The 12,478-nt window shown below is 38.8% G+C and overlaps 1 protein-coding gene across 4 annotated transcripts in view; it reads left to right on the forward strand.

Moving 5' to 3' along the window:
* Positions 1-12,478, forward strand: part of ZC3H12B (zinc finger CCCH-type containing 12B) — a 92,360-nt gene that overhangs the window by 29,422 nt on the left and 50,460 nt on the right. For 3 of the 4 annotated variants that reach the window (XM_037045981.1, XM_037045980.1, XM_037045982.1), the window contains exons 2-3: positions 3,877-4,167; positions 6,388-6,556. The gene's annotated coding sequence lies outside the window, so the exon portion shown is untranslated. Of the gene's footprint in view, positions 1-3,876; positions 4,168-6,381; positions 6,557-12,478 lie in introns of all 4 variants that reach the window. The other variant, XM_037045983.1, reaches the window with a different exon arrangement.

Below are 12,478 nucleotides of genomic sequence, written 5' to 3' on the forward strand. Positions count from 1 at the left end.
ACGATGCCATCCTCACCACCCTCCCTCTGTTGGAGCCCAGGGTGAGTGGCTGCTAATGCAATTTCGTGCATTGCCCCTTTAAGGGGGTGCCTGTGCCTCCAGTGGACTCCACCTCTCCTTGGTGAACAGGAACCCCCTTGCTTTTCACGACTTGATGTTACTATCTCTGTAAGCATCTCTTCCCAGTTAATATTCAAACTTTATAAAGAACACATATAATTCAACACCAAAAAACCAAACAATCCAATTTAAAAATGGGCAGAGGACCTGAATAGACACTTCTCCAAAGAGGACATACAGATGGCCCATGGTCATATGAAAAGATGCTCAACGCCACTAGTCATCAGAGAAATGCAAATTAAAATCACAAAGAGACATCACTGCACACCTATCAGAATGACCATCGTAAACAAATCAAGAAATAACAAGTGCTGGTGAGGCTGTGGAGAAAAGGGAACCCTAGTGCACCATTGGTGGGATTATAGACTGGTGCAGCCACTGTGGACAACAGTATGGATTTTCCTCAAAAAACTAAAAATGGAACTGCTTTATGACCCAGCGATTCCACTGCTGGGTATATATTCAAAAACACTAAAACACAAATTGGAAAGAATATGTTCATTGCAATGTTATTTACAATAGCCAAGACATGGAAGCAACCCAAGTGTCCAACAATAGACAAGAGGATTTAAAAGCTGTGGTACATTTATGTAATGGAATACTACTTGGCCATTAAAAAGAATGAAATCTTACCATTTGTGACAGCATGGATGGACCTAGAGGGTATTATGCTAAATGAAATAAGCCAGTCAGAGAAAGACAAATACCACGTGATTTCACTTATTTGTGGAATCTAAATAACAAATGAACAAACAAAATTGAAACAGTCTCATAGATACAGAGGACAGACTGATGGTTGCCAGAGGTGAGGTGGGTTTGGGGTACTGGATAAAAAGATGACAGGGTAAAGAAGTACACATTGGTAGTTACAAAACAATCATGGGGACATAAAGTACAGCATAGGAAATATAGTTACTAATATTGTAGTATATGTATGGTGGCAGGTGGGTATTGGAAATATTGGGGGGACCACTTTGTAAAGTATATGACTGTTTAACCGCGATACTGCACACCCGAAAGTAATATAATATAAGCTTGACTGTAAACTAATTGAAAGATAAATTTTAAAAAAGATTTTATGTATTTATTTTTAGAGAGGGGGGAAGGGAGGGAGACAGGGAGAGAAACATCAATTGGTTGCCTCTCACTTGCTCTGATCCAGGGACTTGGCTGCAACCCAGGCATGTGCCCTGATTGGGAATCGAACTGGCAGCCTTTTGATTTTCAGGCTGGTGCTCAATCTACTGAGCCAAACCAGCTGGGGAGAAAAATAAAAAAAGTTTTAAAAAGACATTGTCAAGGGATTTGGGAAGACAAGCCACAGCTGGGGGGAAATATTTACAAATCACATATCTGATAAAGAACTTGAATATGAAATATATAAAGAATTATCAAAACCCCCCGCCCCTCTGGCAACCATCAGTCTGTTTTCTATATCTATGAATCTGTTTCTGTTTTGTTTTTTCATTTATATTTGTCTTTAGAGTCTACATATAAGTGTCAGAGAAGGACAAATACCATATGAACATACCTGTTTTTAGACATTAGCCAAAAGCTGTTTTATTTAACATAGAGTTTTCGTTTTTGTTTTATGACATTTGGTTTGCTATTATTGTTATTACCCTTGATTGCATCATCTATAAGTTGATATTCTAATGCATAGTTGCTATTATCTATAAGTAGTAGTGTTAGATTCATAGTTCACTAGTTTGTAAAATCTGTGAACCAAAGTATGATTTATTTTTTCCCTAAAATAAATATATAAGCTCACTAATATGAAAAAACACCTAATTTTTTTAAAAAGGCAAAATATTTGAATAGACACTTTCAACCACAAAAGAGATAGCAATTGCAAATAAACACAGGAAAAATATTAAATATAAGTAACCATTAGAGAAATGCAAATTAAAAGCACCATGAGCTACCATTGCATATCTATTAGAATGAGTAAAATTTTTTAAAAGAACCTGATCATACAAAAGGTTAGCAAGGATGTAGAAAAACTAGAACTCATACATCCACTGCTGGTGAGAATGTAAACTGATGCAACTACTTTGGAAAACCATTTGGCAGCTCATTAAAAAGTTAAGTGTATAACTACATATGAACCGATCTTTCCACTCATAGTTATTTAACCAAGGGAAGTGAAAGCATATGTTCATACACAGATTTGTACACAATATTTATAGCAGTTTTAGTTTTAAAACTGGGAATAACCTAAAGGTTCACCAACAGGTGAATGAATAAACAAATAGTGGGTATATATGTACAGTGGAGTACTACTGAGCAGTGGTCTAGGAGGTGGAAAAAGAACGGTACTAGGGGCCAGAAGACCAGTATTCCAGTTCTGCCTCCACCAGTGTAGATTTTTGTGACATGGGATAAATCGCATAACATTTCAGGGCCTCGGTTTCCTTATTGAAGGTAACAAGGAAATGATCTCTACCTTGTTTATTTCATATGTTGGTTCTAAAACTCAAACAGGGTAAATATCTGGACTTGTTTGGTAAACCATCATTTGCATGACATTTTTTTGTTGGCCTTTAAATTTCTTTTTCTGGTGGAAGCTATGAAAATATATTTTCTGAAATTTGAGTTTTTCTTTTAATGTTTTCTCATATTAAAGAAGGCTGTAGCCTGAGAGCTCCTTTAAGTCCTAAGTAATAATTGATACACTTTGACATTCTTAGAAAGGTGATTTGTATATAATAAGAGGTAGCAAGAATACTGTCATGACTGTTCCCTTCTTAGCACATCAACAGTATTTATGCCCTGTCCTTGCATTCTGTTGCTTGGTTTCTGGATTATAATAAGAGATTTGGGTACTAATATATCCATTCCATCCGTTACCCTGACATGGCCAACTCACATAGTCTTCATATTGGAGCATATCTTTATTGTGAGAAAACTTCCACATGTAAACTAGGATCAGCAATTGTACAGATTTCTCCTTTCTGTTTGGTTTAGTGACCTTGGTGTATATATTTTTTGGACTATAAGACACATCCCCCCTCCCGCCAAATTTGGGAGGAATAATGGTTGTTAATGCTGTTGTTGAGTTCTGTTTACATTTACATTGGTGAAATATTTTGTTATTTATGTTATTAAATATTTTACCACATTTGTTTGCTTCAAAATTTTCCCACTATTTCCCCCTGTCTAAAACTTCGGCGCGTCTTATGGTCCAAAAAAATCTGGTACTATTTGTGTGAGAACATAAAACTGTGTGAAGGTATTTCCACCAAAGAAAATATACAAATCTAAGTCAGTCATCTAGTGCACAGCATTAGACTACTTTAATAGTCTTGATTTGAATTTGTTTGGCTCTAACCTATATTAATGAGTTACTACACATTAACTGTCTATTGTAGTAATGTATTTATTGGTATATATATATATATATATATATATATATATATACATACATACATACATATGCACATATATGTATGCAAGAGAAAGGGCATTTTTCTCATTGGTCAAAATGGTTTCTGATTTACCAGTTATACAAACGGGAATGATTCTTTTTTTAAAAGTGGTAGAAATAAGAAACAAGTTTATGGATTTGGTTTCTTCTAATAGACTTGTTTCTTCTAGTGATGGTCATCTGTCCTGCTGGTAGCCCTTTAAGTTGCTCATGGAATTTCAGAAATTTCTTGGGATCCTGTTGTGTATGTATTTGTTCTTTGCCATTGCGAGGTCATGTTTATTTTAATTTTGTCTCTATCTCTTTCCTCTCTCCTCTCTCTCTGCCAGCCAGAGCATTGTGAAGATTAGATGTCTGGAAAGCTACTGAAGAATGATACACTTTCTTAAGACTCTTCACTACCTTCTGTATTCTAGCAAGATTTCACTCTGAAAGAGACATATAGTTAACAGTCACTGATTGTGCTTCTTCTTACCCCTTTACAAGGAAGTGGCCTAAATAGCCAAGTTGCAAGGGTACTACTGCTTCTTGTAAGGACCATGCGTTTCATAGGTGGCACTTGGAAAGAGAGATAATGACTACCTGTCTCCTTCATCCTGGACACAGGAGAGAATGTGTAGGTGAGTAGTAGCTCCTCCAAGCCATATGTTCCACCTTTGCACCATTGTTTGAATAAGTTTATCTGGTACTTCAAAACATTGCTTCCTGTCCTGCTTGCCTATAAGATGACAGTCAACTCAAGAAAATAGCTGCTACTGAGTAATAAAGATAAGAAAAACAACATGGACAGTCAGGAATATGTTTTTCCCCTGAGGATATTATAAGCTATTTAACATATATTTGTGGAGCATCTACTATATATATGTGAAGCCTAGCACAGGGGAGTTAGGGACGAGTAAGGCTCATCTCTTCCTCAGGTAGCTTACTTTAGCCCTGGCTGATGTTGCTCAGTGGATTGAGCACCAGCCTGCAAACCGAATAGTTGCTGGTTTGATTCCCAGGCTAGGGCGCACGCTTGGGTTGCAGGCCAGGTCCCCAGTTGGGGATGCGGGAGAGGCAACCACACATTGACTGATGTTTCTCTCCCTGTATTCCTCCCTTCCCCTCTCTAAAAATAAATAAATAAAAATTTTTAAAAGGGAACTTAGGTTAGCAGAATCTCAAGCTATTGAGAACGTTCTTCTTAGTCTCTTAGTTTCCTTGTAGACTTCAGAGACACATTGTAAACTTTTTCTTGGCTGCCCACAAATGTTGTATTATTGCATCTATAAATCATTAAAACAGTAGAATCAAGAGGAGATGTTTGTAAACAAGGTTGACCCTTTCATGATGATACCTGTGGACACAAGGAGCTACAATTAACAAAATATTTGCCGGTATCGCCAGGTCAGATGTCATTGCCTCATGGGAATATATTTCCATATAGATGCCAGCTTCAGCAGTAAGCCTAATATTCTGATAATATATACATGGGGTATCAACTCTAGAATAGCATCTCACTCTTGAACTTGTTTCATATGTAATAGAAGGTCATAGACATATTCGCATAAAGCTACATGCCATTTTCTTGAAATTTATATGTGTCTAAATGAACTGTGAAATATATTCTCTGATGATTTCAGGTTACATACAATGTCCAGTTTTTCCTGCATTGACTTTTCACTGATTTTTTTTTCACCTATGCAGCCTCAGTGACTCAATATCCTAGTCATACAGTAACTAATTTTTTTAAGACATTCTTCATTTCAAATGTTTTCTTCTATTATCCTTTCAAACCATCACTGTTCAGAAGTTCTATTTTTTTTCAGTATCCAAGGTACCTGTTCTGGACTGTATCTGGCTCTAAGAAGCAGCACAAAAATGTCATTTACTAGATCTTATCAGATAATTTGGAGTTGGGAAAATACAGTCACCACATTAGTAAAAGTAATGTTCAGGGAATGGGAAAATGCCCAAAGCTAGGGAGTGGGGATAATGATAAGGGTCTTTGCAAAACTTCGCTAAGCGGCATACTTTGCTTCTGGACCATGATTTAATGTTTTGACTTGTAGGTGAGACACATGTTTTGAATCACTTCAAAATAGAAAATGGTCATCAGTTATTAGTTAATGGTTTAGCATTTTAAGTGTTCCTAAAAGATCATTCATTCATTTATTCTGGAGTGATATAGAAGAGAATGGGTAAAATGTTCAGAGCTAGTATTTACCTGTTTTTCTTGTTTCTGTCAACTTTGTAAACTGTATGTGACTTTTTAGTTAATTGGACCATGAGGGAACTGAAGGACAGAAAAGTCTCTCAAGGTGAAATTTAACATTTCAAGTCATTAGGAAATTAATGTTTATTTGGAATTATGTTCTTTTAAGATTATGATCTTATTTTTTTCCGAAGAAGATCAACAAGAAGAAATAGTCATAACTAATCTGTAAATTTTATATAGGATTCATCTGGAAACATTCTGCTATTTAATGAAAAGTCTAGATAAAGTAGTTCTTACATTAACTGTTCATCTGTGTTTTTCTTTTTTGAAAAAATGTGTGTGTTCGCGTGCACAACACACACATAATTCAACCACTGTTCCTTTAGACTGAGTCTTTTCCACTATTCCAGTGCAAGTCCTCTTAGGCCTATGGAAGATTCTGCGTGTCAGTATATATAGGAGACTAAAACAGTGCTACACCTCAGATTAGCACAATTATTGAAAGGAACTATCAACTGTTGAGATCCAAATCCCTTGATGCCCTGACTGTAGTACTGAACTGTAAGTGGGTAGTATGTGTTTTAGAGGAAGGGTTGCCTGTGCTCATTCAACTCTATTGGAATGTCCCTTTCCCAAGGCTTAGGATTCTTGGACATTCTGCCTCAACAACAAAGAATAAAAGCCATGATGTGATGGATAAGCTGCACAAGTAAGAAATACAGATGTGGACTGCAGGCCTTCAAAAAATAATCGAGCTTGCTGAAGATCAGAGCCAGAAGTTGGAAAGTTGGAAATGTTGGAGATGTTAAGAGGTAAGTTCTTTGGTGGTTATTTTTATTAAGGAGTGTGAGTATCTGTATGTGTGTTTGCATGTGTGTATGTGTGTGTGAGAGAGAGAGTAGATTCATTGAGAAGATTATCATAATCTGTATAATATAAAAAGCTAGGCTACTTTTATAAGAAAGTTAAACTTTCAGAAAAGTTGAGCTATCAAAGCAATTGTGAACATCTGAAGTACATAGCTAATAAGATTATTTTCTTAGGTTAAAAAATGTGCAGGCTTTCTAGCTGTGGTACATTTATACAGTCGAATACTATTCATCCATAAAAAAGAAGGAAACCTTTCCCTTTGCAACAGCATGGATAAACATGGAGACATTATGCTAAGTGAAATAAGCCAGTCAGAGAAAGACAAATACCATGTGACCTCACTTATATGTGGAATCTAACAAAATGAACAAACAGACTGATTGCTGTGAGAGGGGAGGGGGTTTGGAGGGCTGGGTGGAAAAGGTGAAAGAATTAAGAAAAAAACCCTCATAGACACAGACAACAGCATGGTGATGACCAGAGGGAAAGGGGGGTGGGGGGAGGTAGGAGAGGGTAAAGGGGGATAAATGGCGATGGGAGGAGACCTGATCTGGATGGTAAACACACAATATGATATACAGATGGTGTATTATAGAATTGTACGCTTGAAACCTATATAACTTTTATTAACCAATGTCAACCCAATAAATTTAATAAAAATTTTAAAAAGTATATATAGGCTTTTGTAACAGGAAACCAGCCTAGAAGGGAGTGAGAGAAAAGGAACTAATACCTTTTGAGCTTTCCTAATGATATTCCAAATGCTTCACATTTGTTATTGTCTTTAATCCTCATAACAATTCTGTGAGGTAGGCACTACCATCATTTCTAGATTACACAGAGAAGGCAGTCTTGAATGAGTTACTTTACTTGCCTAAGGTCATGTAACTATTAAGTTCAGGGTTGTATTTAGATCCAGGTCTCTCATACATCTAATGCTATACTTAGAAAGGACTAAATATCTAAGAGAAAACTATGCCTATGTCATTTTATGGTTTCCTTATGAAGAATTGTACCTGTACTTCATTTTAGTTTTTCTAGGGAAGTTTTTTATATAGTATATTCAGAAAATGCTTCAGCAACCCCAAATATATGCAACCGAAGAAAAATCAGCCCTAGAGAGAGAAGAAACTGTTCTCTAGCAGTGAAATAGCTGTGGTTTTGACTTTTTTCCTTTTTCTTCTTTATTTTCCCATATATTATGTAAATGAAAAACAAGTTTTCCAGAGCATTTATACCCTTCGTAAGTGTAGAAATGAAGACTTCTGTTTTTGCTATATGTTTAATTAATGCAGCTAAAGCAGCTATGTAAAGTTCTTTCTGATTCATTCTAGACTCTTGTCACATACTTTTGGACTCTTGATCAGCCTAAGGAATTTACACCTCTTTTATGTTTAGAGTTTAGAATCATTTAGGTAGTTTCAAAGTTGGAAATATTAGTCTATTTTTATTAAGTTACACCCTTAGAACTTATTCTGCATGACATTTTATTAACTTTTGATTACACCTTTCCTAATATTTTTCAGAATTCATTAAGTATGTCAAAATTATATGCAACTGTGGTATAGTGGCAAGATCCCTTTATTTGAACTAGAGAATCTGAACTGAAATGTTAGCTGTGTCTCTTATTTAATACATAAATTTTGATACCTAATCTCTTCTAATCCTCAGTTTTTAAAATCTGTAATATGGGGATAATAATCCCTGCCTCATATAGTTGTGAGAATAACTTCAGATAATAAATATGAGTGTGTGTTTTAGACAATAAAATTCCGTCGCGATGCAAGGGGAAAGGGAATCAAATGAACACCAAGGTCTGAGTATTTCTGATGAGTCACTTTTCCTGACTCTGCTACCTATTGCCCCAGGAGCCATGCAATAGTTCACAAGATACTGGCCGGAAGGTAAAAGTGCACGGAAGAGCTGCCTCCTACATTATTCTCTCCATGTGAAGTGTTCTTTCCTCAAGGACAAGCCTGCTTAACAAGGCATATCAACATTTTCGTTCAGGGCAATCAAGGGGAAGTTGGGGAAAGACAGTAGTTTCATAACAAAACCGAAAAGGACCATTAAGATGAGACATTATGGTAGAGCAGGAAAGGCACTGAATGGGAACGAAGGAGACCAAAGGGCCAATCCTGATTTCCAGACTAATTGCATAATCTAAGGCAGGTTTCTCTTTCCTCTCTCAGCCTCAGGGTTTTCTTCCATACAGTTATGTGGGATAGACTAGATTATCTTCAAGGTCTATTTCAGCATTGATCATCTGTGATCCTATTTTTAATTACAATAAAAATATTCAAATTGTATATGGATTTTAGGGTGCCATTTTGTACCCAAAAGGAAAAAGAAAAAAATTACAAAAAATGTGTTCTCATTGTGTTGTCATAAACATTCACTTACATGAATAGCCTTACTGGGGTATAATTAACATAATTCTTTACTTTTTCAAAGTATTTTAAGATTTAGCATCTCATTTCAGTCTCAAAAATAACAGCATTTCATCATTTATCTTACATAATAAATTAAGAAACTGAGGTTGAAAGGTTTGCACAGTCACATAGTTAGTACATGATAGAGTCAAAAATCCAACTCTGGTCTGTCTGTCTCTAAGCTCAGTGTTTTTCCATTACACCAGGCTGCCTAGGTAATATTATCCAGGCTTAGAATAAGTGGAATTCATCTACAGAATGAATTTAAAAGAAAATTTACTGTTTTTCCATATGTTAAATATAAAGAATTAGGACAGCCCTGGCTGGTGTGGCTCGGTGGGTTGAGTGCTGGCCTGTGATCCAAAAGGTTGCCTGTTTGATTCCTGGTCAGGTCACATGCCTGGGTTGTGGGCTGGGTCCCTGGGAGACAACAGATCCATGTATCTCTCTCATATTGATGTTTCTCTCCCTCCCTTATTCCCTCAGTCTAAAAAGTAAATAAAATCTTGAAAAAAATAAAAGCATTACACAATGTGTCATGAAAAACACGATTTGGACAGTATTATGAGTGGATTGTGTGCATCCATTGCTTTTAGCCAAGCAGCTGCAGAGTGTAGGGGGCAGGGCTCACTTGCTTACTTCAGAAAAGCTGCAGCACATTGTCTTGACTGAAAGTGGTCATGGGCTGCAGCACTGCAGCGAGAAAGTGCCTTGTCTGTGCATGTGCTCTAGCTTGAGGCTGGCAGGAGAGTGGCATGAGAGCACATGCCCTCTAGCTGAGGGGATTTCACAACCAGCTGCACTCACAGATTTTAGGTAGGGAGCAGGAGAATGCCACAACCAATTCACACTCAATGCCCCATCAGGAAGTAGGGCAGTGTTACAGCAGCCCACATCTCTGGCTTTAGCAAAGCAGTGGGATAATGCTGTGACTGCTAGCACCTGCTTGCATTAGCATGTTAGGTAGAAACTATAAAAATGGTGTCTCCACGGAGCATTTGGGGTTTTCTTTTCAATTTTTATTTTTGATTTTAGAGAGAGGGGAAGGGAGGGAGAAAGAGGGAGGGAAACATCGATGTGAGAGAGAAACCTTGATTGTCTGCCTTATGTACATGCTTTGAGTGGAGACCGAACCTGCAACCCAGGCATGCGCCCTGGAATCAAACCAGTGACTTTTTGGTTTGCAGGACGATGCCCAAACAGCTGAGCCACACCTGCTGGGGGCTCCAGGGAGCATTTCAACTGTCTCCCATCCCTCCAGCTAATGATTTTTAGTCTAATAAATGAATCTCTTTCCCATATAGTTTGGGCACTTTTCAAACTGCTGACCCTCCAGGTGAGTGAGACCACACCCAAGCCTTTTAAGAGAGGAGTCTCGGTTTTTTTAAAAAATATTTTTTATTTATTTTTAGAGAGAGGGGAAGGAAAGGAGAAAGAGTGGGAGAGAAACATCAATGTGTGGTTGCCTCTCACGTGTCCCCTACTGGGGACCTGGCCTGCAACCCAGGCATGTGCCCTTACTGGGAATCAAATCAGTGACCCTTTGCTTCACAGGCCCACACTCAATCCACTGAGCTATACCAGACAGGGCTCAGGGTGTTTTTATAGCACATGGTGTCCTTTAAACATCATCCACATTGATTTTCTAAGGCAGATATTTTGGAGGCTTTGTTTCTCCAGTGCAACTCACAGGGCTCAGGATTCCAGATGTGAGGCACCAACCCCTCACTCCTCCAGGAGAAGCCCCTGTCTGGTGAGATCCCTCTCTCTTGTGTGTTGATGTGCTTGGGGGTGGGATTTTTCTAACAAGACTGTGTCTCTTCCTCTCTTACTTATCTCAGAGTAATCTCTTTATCTTTTATTGTGGAGAGCAGTTCATCTAGTTTTCAGATCATTTTCAAAGGGAAATTATATATAGCTGTAAATTTGGTGTGTGCATGGGAAGAGGCGAATTCAAAATCTCCCTTCCCTGCCACCTTAGGCTCCACTGTCTCCCAAACAACCTATTTTATTTTTTAATATTCCCAGTAGTTGAAGGTGTCCCAAAGGGGGCATCTATATTCAGGCTGATTGGAAGCCAGACCTTTAGGCATTTGCTTTTAACAAATGCAAGTACATATAGTCCTATGGGGCTGAAAGTGTAAACCCCACTGGCCATCAGAGCCAGGCAATCTGGAGGTATCCCCTGGGCAGCAGTCGCAAAAATCAGGGCTCCAGATGGGTGTATAAGCTCCTTTCAATGAGCCGTAGTAATGCAGAAGGTGAGTGCAAAGGCGCCATTCCTAGGCCTACTTCCTTGAGAGCACCACTGTAGCCTCTAGATGTGTACCAGTCCTGAAGTCTGCCCCTAAGGCTGGTGCTGGAAGGTGCAGCAGAGATAGTGCTCCAAGATGGCATCTGCCCTCCAAGGTTTCAGGAAAGGTTTGAAAGATAAGCCCTTATATATGTGTATATAATTATAAACTTGCCCCTTAGCCTGCAGCTATGGTGTAAGTTTAATAGGCCTCTTTCACAGGAAGACTGATCTCCTGGATGTATTGCCTCTTGTGTCCTCTTGTGGGGGTGGGAGCTGTTTAAGAACTTTTTGCATTGCTTACAGTCCTGTGGGACCCACAATTATCAGTGCTGCTAGCTGCCAGAGCCAGGTGATATAGTGGTGTCTCCTTAAAGCAGCCACAAAAATCAGGGCACCAGAGTTATAAGCCCTCTTTTCTGAAAGAGACCAGCAAGTTAAAATGAGGCCGAGGGAGAACACAAAGATTGTACCCACTGGCCTCTGTTCCCTGAGAGCACCTCCGTAGGACCCTGTAAGTGTGCCACACCAGGAGCCTGCCCCTCAGGCTAAAGATTCTGACAAGCAAGTCTGTTTTACAGAGAGGCTGGCGGTGTGTTTCAGTCTGTTGTCTGTGTAGTGCCTTGGGGGTGGTAGCCCACCAAGAACTGTCTCTCTTGATTGTTATTTCCCAAGGGAGCCAGCAATGCCAGCCTCCCTGGCCTTCAGAGCCAGCTGACCAAGGGGTGTCCCTTGGGTGGCAGCCACAAAACCTTGGTCAGAAGACATGTGTAGAAACTTTCAGCTGAGAGATTCTGGTGCTTTGCAGCACAGCAGAGGGGGTGAGAAGATGGTACCCACTGGCTGGAGCAAGGCCGAGGGAGAGTGCAAAGTTAGCAACTTCTCTGAAAAGTAAAGAAAAATAAAAAAGAAATGAAAAAAAAAGGATATTGCCTGGTGGCTTTAATAAGGCAGAGGGAGAGCAGTAGGATGGTGTCCACTAATCTCCGTCCCCAGAGAGCATTCCAGCAGGCTGGTGCTCCTTAGACCAATGCTTTAAAGTTAGCAAGTGAGCCTCTTTCACATAAAGTCTGGGCACTTTTCAAAGGGTAGTTCACACACTGGACGCTGGGGTAGGTGAGACTGCATGTGAGCCTTTT

This window comes from Sturnira hondurensis, unplaced genomic scaffold (assembly GCF_014824575.4).
Source record: "Sturnira hondurensis isolate 20B ecotype Veracruz unplaced genomic scaffold, ASM1482457v3 Scaffold0004711, whole genome shotgun sequence".
Classification (NCBI taxonomy): domain Eukaryota; kingdom Metazoa; phylum Chordata; class Mammalia; order Chiroptera; family Phyllostomidae; genus Sturnira; species Sturnira hondurensis.